At 40.0% G+C, this 20,174-nt stretch overlaps 1 protein-coding gene across 1 annotated transcript in view; it reads left to right on the top strand.

Moving 5' to 3' along the window:
* The first annotated feature begins 1,563 nt into the window (after nt 1-1,563).
* LOC123974820 (E3 ubiquitin-protein ligase Midline-1-like) overlaps nt 1,564-20,174 on the top strand; it is a 65,560-nt gene continuing 46,949 nt past the window's right edge. Inside the window, exon 1 of the mRNA XM_046055755.1 lies at nt 1,564-1,748. The gene's annotated coding sequence lies outside the window, so the exon portion shown is untranslated. The remainder of the gene's footprint in view (nt 1,749-20,174) is intronic.

Below are 20,174 nucleotides of genomic sequence, written 5' to 3'. Positions count from 1 at the left end.
ATCATTTGTTAATAATGTGTACACAATGATAATGTGTACATCAGCAAACACAGAGAAACTAGCTTTCTTAAATAGTTATCATATTATTAAAATATGAAATTAGCAATGCTCCCAAGAAACTGCATTCATAAGTCAATACAAGAGTGTCACGGTTCTGGTGTGTGTGTGTGTGTGTGTGTTTTGAGTGTTTCCTGTTTTAGTTTGTAGATGCCTGCGTCCAGTGTCGTTGTCTTGTTTTACTTCCTGTGGTTGTGGTCTCACTGATTGTCTAGTGTTTTCACCTGTGTATGATTAATTTCTCCCACTTTTGTATTTGAGTGGTTTGCTACCCTCACAGTGCTGGTTCGTTGTTTGTCACATTTATGTCTCTTGTGCATTTCCCCATTTTGGATTACCTGTTTCATGTCTCATGTTTTGGACTTTACCTTCCACGGATTCCACTAATTTTTATTTGCAGCTCTCTATGTGTGTATTTGGACTACCCCAATCACAACACTTTGAAGTTTCACCTGTTTGTCCCAATAAATATCACCAACTGCATCTATTCCATTCTGTGTCTGTGCTTGGGTCTGGACCCTGATGCTGTGTAGCCTCACGGCTACACGTAACACAAGTGTCTAAAATTTCAATTAAAAGCAATGAAGCTTAGAGATTCTTGACCAAACCCACCTAAATATTTTCATATGTCAGCCTTAAAATCTTGAGCTTCAATGTCTACTTTTCCTTCGCATGTACAGTTTTTTAAATTTGACCATTTTCATGCCAGAAATTAAAACCCCACCAATTGATAAATGGCATACTTTATGTTAGTCTAGCGCAAAGTGCTGAAACTGTGGAATTTGAATATGAAAACATCTGCTGATCCCGCTGCTCTGTGCTTCTAATCCCTTGGCTGACAACCACTAAAACTTAAAATCAACTCAAAGCTTGCATATATTACTAAAATTTGAGGCAGCTTGTATCAGCTCTTTAAGTGAGTGAAAAAATATTTTAATATGGATTCTGTCTTGTGCAATCAGCAAATGGCTGCACAGCAAGAGCCCTTCATTTAAATGAATTGAGCTAATATGAGTGTGTCTCTGCACTCAAAATGCATCTTAGGACGGTCATTATCCTTGTTGGGACAGACTTAACTGAGATGTACAGGAAGGGACACACATGCCTCTGAAAGATTTATCTCCATTTTCCACAGGAGACATGGATTTTTATTTTTATTTTTTTCTTTTGGATGAGATCCCAGGAAGGTGTGATGCTGGATATTGTCTCCTGCCTCGCCATCCATCTGCTGTGTATCAAACACACAGAAGGGGCCAAGAAGCTCAATGTTCCACGTAATGGAAGCATGAGTTTCCCAACCGCTGGACAAAGCACTTGCAGCGCTGATTTCCTCAGCCGGCTTCACGCTTGCCTGAGCCTGAACACATGACAAGTAAAACCCGAAGGCACGGGTTGGGGGTGGGGGGGTGGGGGGCAATGCTGAACAGGAGGAGGAGGGGAGATGCAAGAAAAGATCCTAAGTGTTTTGATTTGCCTGTGCGCTGGGTGTGTGGATGCATGAATCTGCGTCCTTTCTCTCTCTCTCTCTCTCACCTTTGATTTCCATCTCTCTAGCTCACACTCTCTCTCTCTCTCTCTTCCCTCACTTTCTCTCTCTCACTCTTCAAGGTTACTCACTATTGTTTTCTCAGATTGGAATCATTGCACGCTTCTCTTCTTTTCTGTCGGAGGACCATGTGAGGCTCTTGAATGTAAGTGCCTCCTTTGTTGCTTAATTCACTTTCATAGGGACCATTCCTTTAGAGGCAATGGGTTTAGTGGGGGGTTTTTCCTCCTCGTAGCACATGTACAATGGGATGACATACATCGGAGGGGTGGAGTGGGTCCAGATGGGGTGGGGTGGGGTTGTTTTGGGGGCTTGATTGCTCCATGTGGTCCCCGCGTGGTTGAATGCACGTGTGTGCTGCTGTCATTGTCTCAGCATAGCTTTTGCACAGCTTTGTCTAAACTTGATTTGCTGCATGTGTTGTTCATTTACTTTTGGGTGACTTTACATTGTTTATATTTGGTAAACATGAACTCAAAATGCTTCATTGCAGGTCTACAAGATCTTTAGTTTATTAATTAATTAGTTATAGTTATTTAAATAATAAGATAAAAATAAATAAATTAGGGACTTGAATTATGATTTATTACTATTAATTTAGAATGGTTACACACCATTGTAAAAGATACAAATGGATGGAAATTATTATTTAGAAATACCATTTGTCCACACATAGCCCCTGCTAATCAATCAATAAAATACCTGTGTAGTAGTTTTTGGTCATACTTTAATTTTTACATAGGCATGGTGTGTTCGAGTATTTTATAACTGCTTGAAACATATTTCAACCAGGAGATTGAGGACTAGAACTATCTGTTCTGTACTGCATGTAAAAGTTACAGAATGCCATGTTTATGTTTTACCACTAGCGTGTTAGAGAATTAGAGTACCCTGAAAGCCTTTGTTTATTTATACCAAAATGTTATCCAATTTTGCTTTGCTCTCGGTGCACATGAGCCAATGGACAAATTGCTTGTTTGGACTCATGTCCATGTTACGGAAGCCAATGTTCCACATTTGAACTGGACATATAATGAAGCAAAATCTCAGTATAATAGGCCTTGATTGTTGGGTTTGTTAGTCTCTGTGGTGACCTCAAATTATTTGAATTATGAGGTTGCAGCTTATGTTTTAGTCAAGTTAAAGTCAAATATCTTATGTCCTATGTTTTAAGTCTTCAAGTCCGGAAAAATGTATTAGGATAGAAACTTTAAATACAAAGCTTGGTCCATGATGTCAAAAGCAGCTTACCCTTAATAATGTAAGCAATGATTTGAAGCACAAGCCCACTCCTAAGAAAGCAACAGCTTTGATTGACAGAGGGGCATGTTTCTCATTATATTGCACTATAATGATTTATGAGTTATCCAGTTTTAACTTTCGTTTGTTCCCTTGGACGCCTCAAAACTGAAGATCCTTGATTAAAGTTATTCACCTGTTTCCTACTGCTGAGTTTTAATGCATGCAAATATGTACTCACTCAAGATTAAAACTTGCTGTTAAACTTCAACTTCATATTACAGTTCTGCATGAATTTCTGTGAGGTTTTTAGCATTAAACGCCCTACCAAGCTTCACTGCAACGCAATGTGCCGGAAATGAATTGCAACTGACATGGCCAATAAATAATGCAAATAGTGTATACATGCTGTTATCAATTATCAACAACTTTGCTAAGCTGAATGCTAAACATAGAGGTCTATGGTGAACATGTGTGTGTGTGTATGTACCCATACCACTCTTTAGGAGGTTGTATTTGCGATTGCCTGCTTTAAATGTCACAGAGGACTTCCAACAGTTGACACAGTAGCAATGTTTTCTGTAAAATGTTTGGTTCACTAAAGGCCAGCACACAAACACACACAGCTCAAAATATTGAGTAACGATGTAAAATGCATGTAGTCAATGGTGCAGTCAGTGCGATTTCTCTGTGGCTGAATCTACAACTAAGTGCAAAATAAGTGAAACATGTATTTTCTGTTTATTAAAATGTATGTATCAGAGAAATGTCCCCAATTTTCCCTGAAACTCAGAAAAACAACCTTGTCTTTTAGATTGATGGCAATTCCTGTTTCACTTCATGCAAGTGGGCTTTCAAATGGTTTTGTGAGACATAAAGCTAAGACATGTGAGAATGTTTTTAAGACATACTAAAGAGGTTTTCACACGGCAGTAACACTATTGAGTTTTCTGAGGAACTCTTACTTTATTCATAAGGCCCAAGGCACTCTAAATGATGCTAATCTTTTGAACGTTATGTTTTCAGGAGTCCTGGTAGTGCATTGACCTTTTGCTTCAAGATGGATGAAATGTTTCATTATTCACTTCTTGCCTGAGCCAACAGAAACCGTTTGATGTAGCCATTACTGCTGTGGTCATGGAGGTTTTCGCAGTTCATAACATTCCCAGCCCCTCCCCTCTCCATTATGGATTCCACACACTGAATTCCCTTATCAGTACTGACATGTGCAGAGGGAGGTGTTGGTGAATGCAGCAGGATGTGACAGTTGCATACCTGGAGCTACCAGCGCTGAGCTAAAATGAAGTGAAACGGTGTGTGAAGGAAGGTTTGGATACATAACACTTACCTGGAGCATAGATGCGACTTCACAGTGAGGAGTTGAGGTGGCTTGTGAATTAAAAGCACAGATATGTAATTTAAGTCAATCATCCTAAAGATTCTGGTATTCAGGTTTTCTGAGAGTGTGTGCCCACTGCTGTGACACTGATCTGATTGCATGAGTTTGTCACGTGTTCATGGAGGTATCACTCGTCTTTGCCTGCTGCTGCTAATAGCTACCAAGTTCTTAGACTCTTTATACCTCACACTACTGTTTTTTCATTTTTCCCTGTTAAAAAAGACTATAAATTCACATAGTTGTCATGAAAACTGTATCTCTAACACACAAAATCCCCTTCTGAAGTCAGAACTATTTGTAGTATGCTGAAATTATTTTCAGTTTTAACACCCTCTTTGCCATATTTGGAGCCCAGCAGGGTGTCAAGCTAGGAGGCCTTGGCATCAACGGCTGCCAATGTGTCCAATCTTTTTCATGCCCAGCCAAACCCCCCCACATTCCAGCTCTGAAATCCCATCTCTCTGCTGAGGACTTAGGGGCTTGGCATTCAAGTTTCTGCTCCCCAACAGCCGAGCTCTGGCTCTTGGCCACCTCCTTGTCTTATACCAAAGCTCAAGAAAATTAACTTGAATAGAGAGAAAGGACAGTGTGGGTGGGGGGTTTGGAGAGAAGTAGAGGGAGTTTAAATGCAAGTAGAGGCATTTTATTTGCAATGACACCCTTTCATCCACCCTGGGGCGATTGGACTGTATGAATGAGCTGGTTTGTTCTGTGGGTGACCAAACATGGCACATCAGTGTTTATCTGCACAATAAAGAGAAAGCTTGAGAGAGCCAAAGACACTTGGTGATGAGATGGACCGTGAACTAGTCGAGTGCCCTGTTCTGTTCCATCTCTGCTAAACACAGAGCTTTGGCTCCACAGCAATTTTGGCTGTGTTGGCGGTCCAGCTTCTCTCAATTCATTGCGTGCATGTGCCAGCCACTACAGCACAATAGCGGAGTCTTACAATTGTTAAATGTGCTGGGAACCTTGTATACAGATAGCACGGCCGCTACCGGTATAACTCATACAATATGACATAATAGAGTTACACAGATTCTAGCATGCATAGACACACAGGATAAAATGTTACTGTGAATGGACCTGTGACTGTGGAAAAGCAATGTACGGCAAAATCATTGAAATGCTGCACTGAGATGACTTTAATCAAATTATAATAATTGGTGTAATCTGCCTGGTGTTATATAAAGATAATAATTTAATTCCAATACATTCTCCCAAGAACAAAAAATCATGGTGGATGAAATATTCTAAGCAAGTTTAGTTGAACCTACACTTAACTTAGTGTATGGTAGCTGGTGTTCGCTCCACTGCCATGACATGATGGCAGACTAGACTGCTTTGTTAAAAAGTTGTGTGAATCTCTAATTGTATAATTAGGCATCCAAGCTGTGTGTAGAGTTTTCAATCCAGGAAGGCCGATTTTAGTAGAAGGTCTGAGTTTGAATGAGACAAGAGTTTACAACTCTTTGATTGTGACAATTACCCAGGCAAACGGTAGCGATAGAGTTTTTTATATATATATATATATATATATATATAATATAGATGTATGTTTGTGTGTGTGATTGAGATTATGATTCACAAGTGCACCAGAGAACAACTTGGAGTTTTTAAAAAATGGGAGGTAATGTCTAATACATCTCTTGGATTGGTGTGGCTTGTTAGCTGTCAATGTGGTGCTTCCTGTGATTCATGATTTTGGAAAGTGGGAATTTCACGTTCTGTCAAAATGTGGAATCTGGTTTAAAGCTTTACGTGGGTCTCCAATTCTTTGCCCATTTTTAGGTCATCCTATAGGATGCTGTCCAATGTGACTGTGAATAAGCTACAGAGAATGAATGAATAAATTAATAGTCAGTGGTGTCTGGAGTGTTGCCATCAGAGGAAAGACACTAATTTGACTTACTGATCGTTGTCATACCTGTTGGAGTCAACAAAACCTTATCTGTGATTGTAAGCAGAATAGAATACAATAGAAAAGACCTCTTAAATACCAAACAAAGGTAACTCAAAGATTTAATTCTCAACAACATAATAGCTGACCCCGCGACCCGATCCCGGATAAGCGGATGAAGATGGATGGATGGATGGATAATAGCTGACACAATTTGTCTCATCTAGTTTACAAAGTCTTTGTGCCTGTGCAGCTTAGTATGCCACTGATTAACGCTGGGGCTTGGCATGCATACTGCTGCCTGCTTTAATTGGCTCTTTGATTAGCTGAAGCGCAGAGTCAATGTCTGCCCTATAAACAGAAGCGGATCGATGAGTCCTCGTGGAGAATTGATAAACTGGAAGAGCAGTTTGAGGACAGCTTTTCCCAGAACTGGAAGAGTCTAGTTCAACATTACAATTGTGGCTACAAATGAGAACTTTTATCAGCATATCACAACATTACATCATGCTTCCACCATGTGATTCCAGGAAAAGATGCTGCCTTATTATGGGGAGCAGGTTTTCCAGGAGCAGTGTTGTGATTTGAAACCAAAACTTCAATGCATACTAATGTGCTCTCATTCATTACAACTATATGTTCCGCTCAAATGAACGAAGACAAAGATCTGATCTGACTATAACAGCAACAGGACACCAAAAATGAAGACTAGCCAGCAAAGGATTGGAGACAAAGTTAACATGTTTCCACCAAACCCCCAAGAAATTTGTGGTGCAGTGAGTGTTTCAAGTTAGAAAACACAATATTAGTCAGCGTGTACAAATGTTTTGTTACCACGACAACCAATACAGTTATGTCAACAAAAGATCATATTACCCCAGCAGACTACCAATGTGGAGTCTCATAAAATGCAAAGTGGACAAGTCAGCCTTTAAAAAAAACCAATTGGATTTGCGTGCTGTCAGAACGAAGCAAAGCAGTCTGATGGATGTTTACTGAAGATTTTATCACTTTTGGTCCCCATTAGGGAAAACCACATACGGAATGTATCCAGGATCACAGTCACTTAGAACCCACACTGTCTTGGAAAATTGTTCCTAATCGTGCTAAAGGGGAAGTTCAGCTGAATATCTGTATTTAACTGTAAAGGCACCACAGATTATGTTGCATTGGCCGAATTGGGGTGCAGCGTACTACAATCGAACAATATGTATTTCCTTAAGGATGTAGAAAATAATTTTGACTTCTAAGTTACTGAGTAGTAGTAGTAGTAGAGTTGAGGTATGGGTTTAGTATCTGTGAATCTTCCATGGAATACTGCCGTGAGCAACTAGGCAGCAATATTAAGACTGGTCATCATAAAATGTATTTTTTGTAGTTAAAATTTTTTTTCTGATGTGGTTTAGGGACAATTTTAACAACTTCTTCAACACAGTGGTTTCCAAACCTTTTTGAACCACAGCGCCCCTTATAATAGCCACACCTTTTTCATGGCACACCCTGCTGAGATGACAGGCATACATATGCATCCTTTTCAACTAAAATGGCACCATTCATAGCTTTTATTTTAAGAATTGACTTTACAAGAGTAAACAGGGTTTACTGTGTAATGTACTTGAACCAGAACTGCCTGGATGTATGTGGTCATGTAAGTCATTGTTGGCTAAAAAAGGATATTTTGTCTCAAGATTTCTTATGAGGTTACCTGGCTCCACTGCCTCATTTGATAGCTTTTCCCTGCAGGGGAGGCATTCAGGTGTAGGACAGCTAGCCTCTCCTCTCTAAGCTATAAGCCAAGTCACTTTCATTGTGCAGCCTGATAGTAGTTACTTTAGCCAGCTCAGGTTCGGCCTCTGAGGTACATCAACATTTCTTTGAGCTGGACTGTATTTATAACAACCAATTTTTCCATGGCTTGGAATGACAGCAGTTATTTTTAAGTTTTACTATGCTACTTTCAGGGTTTATTGCTTACGGCTTCCGTTTTGACAGGTTTAAAAACATAATAACAAAACCCAGAGGAAAAATCTTTTGCTCAGAATAGTCTTTTCTTTAACTCTTGAGAAACACTAAGATCTCAATAGTATATCTTTTTGAGATCACTCCAATCTGAATTGTTGCTCCTAAAACCTCTTAGGAGAAAAGGATGAGATGAAGAGAGATTGAGGTTTTGAGATTTAGGTAAGACAAATGGATACTGAATTGAGATTACAATAGGATAAATGAAAGTAACAGATGAGATCTCCTCATCGTCTCTTTTTGAGTTCATTAATGTCTTGGTTATTGCTCCTAAAAAGCAGTTGGGAGCTCTTTGTGAGCTTGATTGTATTACATTACTGACTATGCTTGGAGAACCATGCTGGAGGCCCTGAGCTGGATTTGAACCCCTATCCTGCTGTTCAAAGGACAACAACGTTGCCACTGCACCATCCAGCTAAAATTAATAGTGAAGGACTTTAAATAGAGTACAATTTTCCTTTACTTAAAAGAGGAGAAATACCATATCCACATTTAAAGTCCTCAAAATTCTACTCAAGTAAAAGGTATATAAGTATTTCATAGTGAATGTACTTAAGTATCAAAAGTAAAAGTGCTTAGTTCCTGCGTGCATTCGGTCCTTAATGAATTAATCTCTAAACATCATGTCAAAGTATTGGGTGTTCCAGTTATGCTGGCTGTGACTACCTTAACCAATTGGAAAGCATGACATTTGAAAGTGCATTATTTTCAATGTCAAAATGTATTTTATTATTTTTCTCAGTAACTTGTAACAGATAATTAACAATAAATACAATAGGGATTTGAAATCAAGGGGAGTAAAAGTACAAACCCTCATAAAAGGAAAATACTCAACCTCTACATTTGACATAAGTGAAGTACTTGAGTAAAATAACCCCTAATTGGGGTTACTAAGACAAAACTGAACTTTTTCGGATCCACATTCTGGAGACTGAAATTACACTTATTTAAGATACTGTAGAGATCTCATCTTTTGATCAGAGTAAGACAGAGATGAGTTTTTGCTCCTGAGGCCAATATGAGAAAACTGAGACATATTTGAGAAGAATCCTGAGATCCTAGGAGTCATAGCGGAGTTTTCTTTGAGCTCTTTCTCTGATCTGATTGTCCAATGTTCAGGAGACTTAAATAAGGCTTATTTAAGATCAGTTAGAGATCTCTTGTTTTGATCAGAGTCAGACATAAATGAAATTTATATAGTTGTTTCTCCTGAGATGAATTTGAGAAGTTGGAGAAAAGGCCTTTGGTCTCACCTTGGTATTACAAGCAGCTCATTTATGTCCAGGAGAAAAGAACTATGAGATCTCATCTTGGATTTTGTCTTGTTTTTCAATGTGGTGGAATTCACAGCAAAAATAATGTAAAATAGACAATCTTGCGGTAAATTTGGCCAATCCTAGAGGCACCCTGGGGTGCCGCAGCATCTTTTTAAATTATTTTAGAATTATTCACACAATAACTTATGATATTTGTCTGAATTGATTTTATTTAGACCACCCAAAGCATGCTGACCGGCACAAATGGGAGTAAAATCTGGCCAGAGGATGAAAGAAAGCTACAATACCTTCTTGTTATGTTCTATAAAAATACATGAAACTAGTATGCTGCCTACGCATGAGCATAGTGCATTGCGTACCTGTCCATCTGAAAGTAATGCTCTTCTCCACAGGATCTATGGTGTTACAAGCCAGTTCTGTGGTTCAAGCAATGCTTATCCCCCACTCATGTTCTCCGTTTGATAGATCCATTCAGCCTTGGCCCCTCCATGAGCTACAGCATCTACAACTTGATTTGTGTTAAATATGAGGTGATGCTCTTTCCAAGGAAAGGTCAAACACCTAAACAGAACACTGAAAGAGTCTATTTTTTTAGCTACATTGTTAAGAATGGATTCCTTTGTGCAAACAGATGTGCTGAGATGTATAAAGTGGTGCGTTCCAAGAGAGAGTAATGCAGTATCACTAATGGTCTTACAGATTACCTTGTTTGTTTAACAGAGCAGGAACAAAATACACAATAAAACACACACACACCATAAAACACACAGTGCCACAATGTCTCTATCTAAGCTTTGGAAAAGTGCTGTGGGTGGTTTATTGATTGAGGTCAAAGTGTGTGTGTGTGTGTGTGTGTGTGTGTGTGTGTGCGCGCGGCAGTATTTATCTGTGCTGATGTTAGAAGAATAGAGACGAGGTGTTGACTCGGCTTGAGGGGACAGCTCCAGCTTGATAGAGAAACAAGACACGTAGAGAGGGCAAGCGACTATGTTGCAAGCAAATGTCATTTGCTTTAAGAGGCTTTGTCACCAGGGATGCATCTCTGCGGGCCAGCAAAAATACCTGTCTATTTGTATCTGCCTCTTGAACCTCCATCTTTGGCTACAAATCTCAGAAATTTGCTTATTTAAATGAATCAAATTCAGATGTAAAATCTTGCCTTTTTGCAAGACTGGAATGTTAGTGGTCATTCTCTGCACATATGCCAACCCTGTCACCCTTTCACTGCCTTGCTATATGCATCAATCACATTGCATCATCAAAAGGTGGAATGAAAGCTATATGTCCTACTATGTCATTCATAAGCTGAGATGATGTTTAGGTGTGGCAATCAAGATGCTGATCAGACAGCATGGGCATTGCACAGGTGTGCCTTAACCCTTTAAAGTCCTCACCAAGAAAAAAGTGATGGAAAAATTATTTCTTTACATTTTTTATTTCATTAGGGCAATAACAACAATAATCGAAAAAAATGTTTTTAACAGACCCAATAGTTTTTCTGATATACTGCTCTACCAAACAGTTGAGATGGCTCTTCATGGTAATACTTAAAATATGCATTTTAATACCAACAAACTTTAGAAAACATCATATAAAATGACAGTTAACAGCAGAGAAGGCAACTTCAGCACTTCATCCCTAATTGTGAAGACAGGGTTTATAGTGGAGTGTAATAAGGGATGAAGTGCTGAAGTCGCCTTCTCTGCTGTTGACTGTAAAACAGATTTATTTCTGCAACAACTTAGCATTTTATATGATGTTTTCTAAAGTTTGTTGGTATTAAAATGCATGAAGAGCCATCTTTCTGAAACCGGTCAGGACCGTCTTTGTAAAATTAATAATCTGGCGTAACGGATTGAATCTCTTTACGTCTTGAGATGTGACTGGCGCTGCCAGTAGTCATCCATGGCTGGGAAGTTGAAAACATGTATGACAGGTTGTACTGCCAGGAAATAGTCAATCTCTTCTGAGCTAGTTTTGATCGGATCCCCCAACTCCTGCGCAGAGTACAGATTGGTATGTTCTGATATGTTGATGATCAGGAGGCTCTATTTGGTTGTTATCATCATCACTCAGATTAATGGCAGAGTCTTGAGGATTTTCTGGTATAAGGGCTGGAAAATTCTGTGGCCTTGCACCATAAAATGTTTTAGTGTCCATCTATTATTTCTGAAACAGAAAAGAGAAATCCCACTTACAAACCATGTACTGTTATAATGCTAGTAATGTGAATACCAACACGTCTATTTTGTCTAGATAGTTATTTGGTTTTCAAGATATTTGTTTTTTAATTTTAAAAAACTAAATCTTTTTATTATTTTGGTATAGCATGATTTCACCATTATAAAGACATATTTATGAAATTAATTCACCATATATATAATGGAAACACATTATATATATCATGTTAACAATAATGAATGTTCAGAAGTTTTCAATTTCATAGCAAGCAGTCAATTTGTATTACATTAGCTAGTAAATTTGTATTACATTAGCTTAGCCAACCTTTACCATGAAGTGCCAACTCTACCGTTTGGTAGAGCATGTTTTTAGAAAATTATTTGACCCATATTAGACTTATTTTTTTTGCATCAAGTTACATAATTCTGTTAAGTAATTCCTCTGCAACTATAATGTCAAAAATATCCTAACCTTTGAAATTTCCACCAAAAAGATGTCCGCAGTGATTTTGACGATTTTAACTTCCTGTAAGGAGGGTATCTGAAAAGGCATGCTGCTTAAAGAAACAGTGACAACTAGTGGATTTCTCTACAATGCTCTACAATGGTAGAGATGGCTTAAACAGGTTGAATTAAGTTCAGTACATTTTTCAATGAGATACAGTGTCTTAAAATGTGGTCTTCCAAATGGTTGAGAGGACGTTATAGGGTTAAGCAGGCCACAATAAAAGGCCACTCAAAAATGTGCAGTTTCACTGTATTGGGGGGGTCCGGAGGGGTCTAGAAACCTGACCACCATTTGCCTCATGCAGTGTAACACAATTCCTTCGCATAGAGTTGATCAGGTTGTTAATTGTGGCCTTATGAATGTTGGTCCACTCCTCTTCAATGGCTGTGCGAAGTTGCAGTCAGGTCGAGACCCCGATGAGGACGACGAGCATGCAGATGAGCTACCCTGAGACGGTTCCTGACAGTTTGTGCAGAAATTCTTTGGTTATGCAAACCCATTGTTGCAGCAGCTGTCCGGGTGGCTGGTCTCAGATCTTGGAGGTGAAGATGCTGGATGTGAAGGTCCTGGGCTGGTGTGGTTACACGTGGTCTGCGGTTGTGAGGCCGGTTAGATGTCCTGCCAAATTCTCTGAGACGCCTTTGGAGACGGCTTATGGTAGAGAAATGAACATTCAATTCACGGGCAACAGCTCTGGTGGACATTCCTGCAGTCAGCATGCCAATTGCACGCTCCCTCAAAACTTGCGACATCTGCGGCATTGTGCTGTGCAATGGAACTGCACATTGTCGAGTGGCCTTTTATTGTGGCCAGCCAAACACACCTGTGCAATACCCAATGCTGTCTGATCAGCATCTTGACAAACCTGTGAGGTTGGATGGATTATCTCGGCAAAGGAGAAGTGCTCACTGACACAGATTTTGACAGATTTGTGAACAATATTTAAGAGAAATAGGCCTTTTATGTACATAGAGAAAGTCTTAGATCTTTGAGTTCAGCTCCAGATGAATGGGGGCAAAAAAAGTGTTGCATTTCTAATTTTGTTCAGTATATATTCAGAAACGTACATTATTGAAGAGTTTGAAGCTTCTTATCAAGCAGTTTGAGAGTGATAGTAGGTTATCAACTTGGATTTTGATTTTTAAAATGCGAGACAAACGACCACAAACTGTTCCTTTAATAGGTCCTAAACCTACAAAAATGGATGATTTAAGATTATTAAAATCACACCTGAGTCCAAAAGACTTGATTAATAATTCAAACCAACTGTGACCATCATTTATTCCATTCATTATTCATCGCTGTCTGTATGCAATAGTCACACTACCATCACACTGTACGGAGCCCCCTCCCCACCTTCATACAAAATGCATGTACTTTGATTAATGTTCCAGCTTTCAGTTCCACTCGCAGAGTTTGTACTCCATGTCATAGTCATCTGCATCCTCGGCTAGCGTCGCTTTTATTTTTTAGGGCCATCGCAGATACATAGCTTTTATATTCACTATGAGCAAAGTGAGAGGTTCCCACTTCCACCTTTTTGTGTGTATGTGTGAGTGTGTTAACATGTGATGGCAGGCCCATAAATCAGAATATTCTCACTGCCAGGTGAACTACAGTACATTAACCATTGCATTACATTAATCACACACATATACACAAAGAGCTGCACTACACTGCAGGGACGAGAGCAGGGGAGGTCGGAGAGCTTGACTTTCACTTATAACTTATTCATGCTTCACACCGTCATTCAGCACACCTGGGAAAAAGTCAATTTTTTTCACAGCGGGGAGGCTCATCTAAAGCAGCAGTATATGACTTTAAATAACAACTTGCTCCTCAAATATTGTCAAATTGTATTTACGATTACCTCATGCAGGGCTCCAAATGATAGAGTTGCACTTTACTTTATTTTGTACCCAAACTATGGTACGGTATTATTTATGCATTTTTGTGCCCACAGTAGGAATCTGTGTCCCAGCGCTGGAACAGTTTCGGGCTCAGCTGACTGAATCTTGGCACTGGATTGGAGGGATTCATTGTTAAAGGTCACAAGTGTTGTGATACTTTCACTCTATTAGGTTACTGCATGACCTTATAAATCATGACATTAATTCTACTTGAGCTGGTTATTATTCCAGTTGAGGAATAAAAAATTCAAATTGTATATTGGGACTATGATTACACTGAAAGGCAATGTTTGTTCACCTGCCAATGATGTTTGCTGTCCTTCTGAACTGAGCTTGTTTGACCTTCCTTTAATGTAAAATGAGGAGTTATTGAATGATACAGCTTCCAGGGACAAATGGTGGAGGTGACTGGCTGCAAAATAAAAGCAGAGCATTGTGGAGAGGTATGCTGATGAACTAATTGGAGGGTTACACATTGGAGATAATTAGGATTTTAGTTTGAAAAGCTGTGTGTTATGACTCAGAATAGGAGGACAATGCAATGATCTTCATTTCTGCCATGAACTTCAAATACATTTTAAATTAGATTTGCTTTTACCCTTGGTTCAAAGGAAGGGAAGTTAAGAGAATATTCTATGCCTCATCACACCCTTATATCACCCAATACAAGGTGGCTGTTACAGTGGTGTGGTGTGGGGACAGAGAGGACCCAAATGCAGAGCTCAGAGTGAAGGAGGATTATTTAAGGAAAAAGGGGGTGAGGGACTGGAGTGGAGGGAGAGGTGGATGCCAGGGAGACACGGGCACGGGGAACCGAGGAGACTGGGACCAGAGAGCCGGGGGACACTGGGGCCGAGGAAGAGAGGAGGCAAGGGAGAACGGGGAGGATGCCGTGGGGGAAGTCCGGAGAGGAGAGGACCGGAGGGTAGGCCCAGCCGACAAAATGGAGGACGAGGGTGAGTGAACCTGGGAGGGAAACAGACAGAAAGACAGGGTTAGTGACACTGTGGGGACAAGGCACAGGGAAATGAACAAGTAACTGAATGCGTGCGCAAGCTTGAGAGGTCGAGTGGTACCGGATTTGGAGCAACGACGATCAAGCAGGGGTTGACTGGAGAACCGGGGTAGAAGAACTGTTGGAGATGAGGCTGATTGCTGGCAGGTGTGGCAGGCAGAGGAGGTGGCTGATGAGGTGCAGGTGTGGGTCGCTGGCTGGGCTCAGGAGCAGAGGGAGAGAGAGAGAAAGCACACACAGGGGAGGAGACACAGGGAGGCAGGCAGAACAGAGAAAACCAGGGAAAAAACAGAATCCCAGACAAAAAAGGGACACTCACGTCAGCCGGGCTGCCACCACAACAGTGGCAGCTATACTGCACTCTACTCGGTGTGAGAATTTTAATAACTAATGTAGTTACGCCTGAAATAGCACATTAGCATGAAGACAAACTCCGCTGTGTGTGACAGTGACCACCTGGGAACCCGTTGATGCTCTGATAAAGTGGTGATCCAGTGCATTTTTTAACACCATTGATGTACATTTGTCTTGATATTGATTGATTTGGATTGGTAATAGTATTACTTGTCAAGACTTAAGTTTTGATATTGATTGATTGAGAATGGTAATGTTATTATAACTGTTTTGCTTTAATTAGAAAATGTTATTTTATGAGGCAGCAACCTAATAAAGTGCATATCACAATCTGGTCTCAAATTACAGAGCTTTAAAAGGGGCTATTGCCTATTTGTGAACGGGTAGTAACCTCACATAAAAATGTACCATTTGCCAACTTTCTCAGTTACCCATGTACGCTGCTGTATGTGAAGAAACCGGGTCGGTTTTCCGTGTAATCCATTAGTTCACGTAGGCTATGACGCCATTCATGTGCGCTTCCAAACCTCTTGCCTACTGATTCTGAACTCTGAACTGCAGACAGCAACAACATCGCAGCTAACGAAATGGAGTCCGCTAACTCTAGCACCAAAGAACAACCAACTCCCAGCACAACACAGACTCCAACTCAAACTCCACTTAAGGATAAAAAACAACAAAAAAGTTTGATGTGCTGAAGACTGCCAAGCCAACCCAGAATCAGATCAATGTCGGACCGAAAAAACAGGTCAACATCATAAAGGCGTTTGAGTCATGGAGAGACCTCCACTTTGATTTAGATATAAAAACCGACCTTAACTTGACTTTCATCTTATTGGACAGGTAAGCTAACATTACTGCAAATCATATGAAATATATTGTGATTTTGTGTTTTAGCTGGCTCAAGTTAGATAACGTTAGCTTTCTAGCAGTCTCTGGTGAGAAACACTATAGTTTAGATTATAGCTTGCCACATTACTTCACCAGCTAATGTGATCCATATTACTATCCTGTGTACTGGTATTATGTCAAAGTGTTAAGCTTGCAAAAGATGGTGTAATGATACAAAGAAAATGTGGAACAATTTTTTTATACTAGCATATAGTGATGCAAAGCAGGGCCAGCCAGTTACATTAGCATGGATGTGCCGCTGCTTGCTCGGTAACGTTCAACATAGATCTATTGTTGAAAACAGAAACTTGCTGTTTTGCTATTATGTTTGCAACATGCTTCAAATGTTCAAGAACTAGAAGCTAAAGAAATTTTTTCTATGGATCTATCTGTCCCTCAGACAAACTCAAGCTGTTGCTTTTTTAATATGTTTAAAGGCAATTAAAACTGATATACAGGCTTTTGGTTTTTAGAGCAAGTGAATTGACCCGAAATCTAATTATCCTACATCTGTTCCTAGCACTAGCTCTCTTGACGCTTGTATTTTCTGATAGATTTTTATGAATTTGAGTGTGTCTTATTTGGAATTATGTGTTGCTGTCATAGAGTGCCAGCTGGTGTTGGTTTGGGTTGAGGGCGAGCAGCGAGGACGTGACTCCTACTGTGACAGTTTGAGGACACATTGGGCTCACTGACAGCAAATGATTCTACCTGACACCCATATACAGTATATGCGTGTATTTATGTGTGAGTCCATCTGTGCGTATGTGTTTATGTTATCAGTTTGTGTGTGTGTGTGTCCCCATGTCTGCATTGAAATTATGTGTGCTTTTGGGCATTTATATGTCAGTGTGCTTGACTTTTTGTGGGCACATTTGCATTAGCCTAGATGATGCTGCAGTGAATTTCTCTAGCGTGACATAGAATTATTTTAAGCTACTGCTCTTGGTGAATGTGTGAGATTCAGGCAATGATCTATATATGTGTGTGTGTGCGCATAATGTACAAATGCATTACTTGACGCTCTCGACTCTATCTAAACTATGAAATCTAACAAGGAATGCACTTTCTTCATCATCCTGGATGTTGTTTTCATCGCATCCACTTAGATGTCATGCTTGAAAGGAGCCAGCAGGGTAAAGATGTCCTCTACCCCTGTTGATTCAGAGTTTATTATTACTCACTCTGACCTCGGTTGCCTCATGTTCCTTGTTAGATATTCACAAACAGCAGCAAATCTAAATATTTCCCGTTGATCAGCTGACCTCTGCTTGATTCTCTGACCCACAATAACGTTTGAAGTAATGTGCACAATGTTTCGTGTCCTCCTTCAGAGAATCTCATGGTCTGTGCTCTCATGAAGCCCCTGAGGGAATGTTTGTCAGATAGGACTGTCAGTTCACATATACAGGAAGACATGATCGCACACAAACACACACACCTCAGGATTCCTTGTTTCGAGTCTGTTGATTCATCTAGTTAACGTGTGACAGTCTCTTTGGGGTTCTCTTAGTTGGCATGTTTAAAGGGTCAGTTCACCCGGAATACAAGAAAAGGTTGCCCCCAGTGGCATCTCCATCCAGATTGTTTCAGTTTTCATTTCCCTCTTGATTTTCCACTACACTGCATACCAAAAATATCTATTTCAGAGGAAATAGTGCAGCTACTAGGTTTATCACTTAAGACTTCTTTATCTCATGCTGCCCCCAACCCTCTCCCTCCATATCACTTAATCTGTCTGTCTTTTTTGCTCTCTCTCTTCTTCTCTTAAAATCAGTTTTTAGCTTTCAGGGCTTTTTTTGTTTGTATTAGCTTCTCTCTTATTCGATCCGTTTATTCACTTAGGTCATTTGACGGAGCCGGATAGCTCACAGACTCTACAACAGGATCCACAACAGAATCTCCTTACCAAAACACAAAGTGCTCCGACATACTGAATACAGCAACCCGTTTCCTATTTCCCTTCCCTCCTAATCCCATACTGTGCTCCAAAGCAGCTGCTGTGCCCAAGCTCAGCTGGTACCAGCTGTATATCTTCCCCTCACTGATTGAAAATAGTGCTTTACTGCCCGCATGTGAACTCACTTAGAAGGCCAGAAGGTCAGTTTGAGGGGAAATGTGTTTGGCATTTTCCAAAAGGCCCTTAGCTGTGACTACCAAGATGCTTTTAAAAAGGTCAAAGATTTTTCTTTTGGGCCACAGCAAGACATGGTCCCACTCAGAAGCAAATGTATGTAAGCTCTGCAGAACATCGCCCAGCCTCCCATGGGTCACTCACTATGAATGCATATCTTATGTACTATGCAAGATAGTGATCGGTGACTGGAGAGGTTTTAAGATGCTGTATATCTAAGTCATAAAGATGCCTCCTAAAGATAATATGCTGATTGAACTAATGTGTGCATGAATGATTTAATGCATGTGTGTGAAATCTGTGGGTGTTTAGATTAAAAGATTCTTACTTGCATTGTTGGAAAGCCTACAGTATGTGTCTATTTGCATGTATTTTACCTGGGTGGTTGACCCTTTTAAAAGGTGAGAGTGAGTTGTCACATGCACATCTGCACACATGTGTGGTGTAAATCCTACAAATTCCAGGCTACCCACAGCGTCTGTGCCCTCTCCAAGGGTCTTGGTCATAACCCCTGTTGTGCTTTATCCCCGTAATGGTCTCACCCCTAGAGAGGAGACGGACTCCACCGCATTCCGCTCATTCCTGGTCATTAAAAATAAGACCTCTCTAAACTCAGTAGAGGCCAGCTTACCTAAATTTGAGTGAGCTGGGAAGGTTGGAAATGAAAGGCAAGAGTGGCGGCAAAAGTTTTTTTAATCATACGTTTCACGAAAAAATGTAGCAGCTATCCTAAAAGCAAACAATACAAAAATGAGTTTAAGATGTTGATTTTACTTTCCATAGCTGGCATTTTATTTCACAGCCTCTTTCATCTTCTCTTTGCTGGATTTCTTCTGTGCCATCACAAGTGACAAAACAAAACCTCAGTAAAACTGTGACAGAGTATGCCAAATAACTGCAAAAACCTCTTGTGAAACCACAGCCTTGAAGAAGACCAAGAACGGACACAAAACCCTCATCGAACAATTGCGCAATATGCCTGGGTTTGTATAACAGCAGTACAATAAGATCTGAAACTTTTCTAAATGTACAAACATTTTCAGAATTTCTTCCTTGCTTTTTCACTTCATCAGTATACATTATTTGAAAGTTTCAAATGCCTCCAACTGTTGTACAATGAGTATGTTTGATGTTTCTTTTATTCCCCTACTGTGTAGCTTCTGAGCACCAAACATGAGTCATTGCGTCTTCTGCTTGCAGTTAAGATAAGAAAACAGATCTTAAGTGTCCAGTGTGGCAAGTAAGTCATTATGTTTCTGAACTCAATACCCTCTCTCTCTATTTGCACAATGTCATTTGAAACACAAGTGAGATATCACCAGGGGCAAGACGGAACATATAGTTCAAGGTGAAAAACTCGACTTTGCGGTAAATTGATTAAATTGACGCTTCAGCTACTGCGTCTGCTGAGAGACATAAATTAATGCAGAGGCCTATGTATCTAATTGCTGTGTATCTAATGCTTTAATTCTGAGGAGTGCTGTTGGATAACCTCCAAGGGAAAAGATATCTGCTAATGCAATGAGTACCGTACCGTATCAGTATGTACATTGTGGCATCAATTAAATAATACAATTTGAGCCTATATCCTCCACAAGGGCTGTCTAGGTGTTGTCAAATAAGTGGAGATGTTTTCTTCATTAAATTGTGTTTTTTTCTATTTGCATGTGATTTCTATAGTTGCCGTGCTCTCTGACCAGACTACCATACTTTTTGCATTAAAACGCTGACTTAAGGCGCCAACA

The sequence above is a fragment of the Micropterus dolomieu genome, linkage group LG01 (genome assembly GCF_021292245.1).
Source record: "Micropterus dolomieu isolate WLL.071019.BEF.003 ecotype Adirondacks linkage group LG01, ASM2129224v1, whole genome shotgun sequence".
Taxonomy (NCBI): Eukaryota; Metazoa; Chordata; class Actinopteri; order Centrarchiformes; family Centrarchidae; genus Micropterus; species Micropterus dolomieu.
Note: the sequence above shows the minus strand (reverse complement) of the source record. Positions and strands in the feature narration are given on the sequence as shown.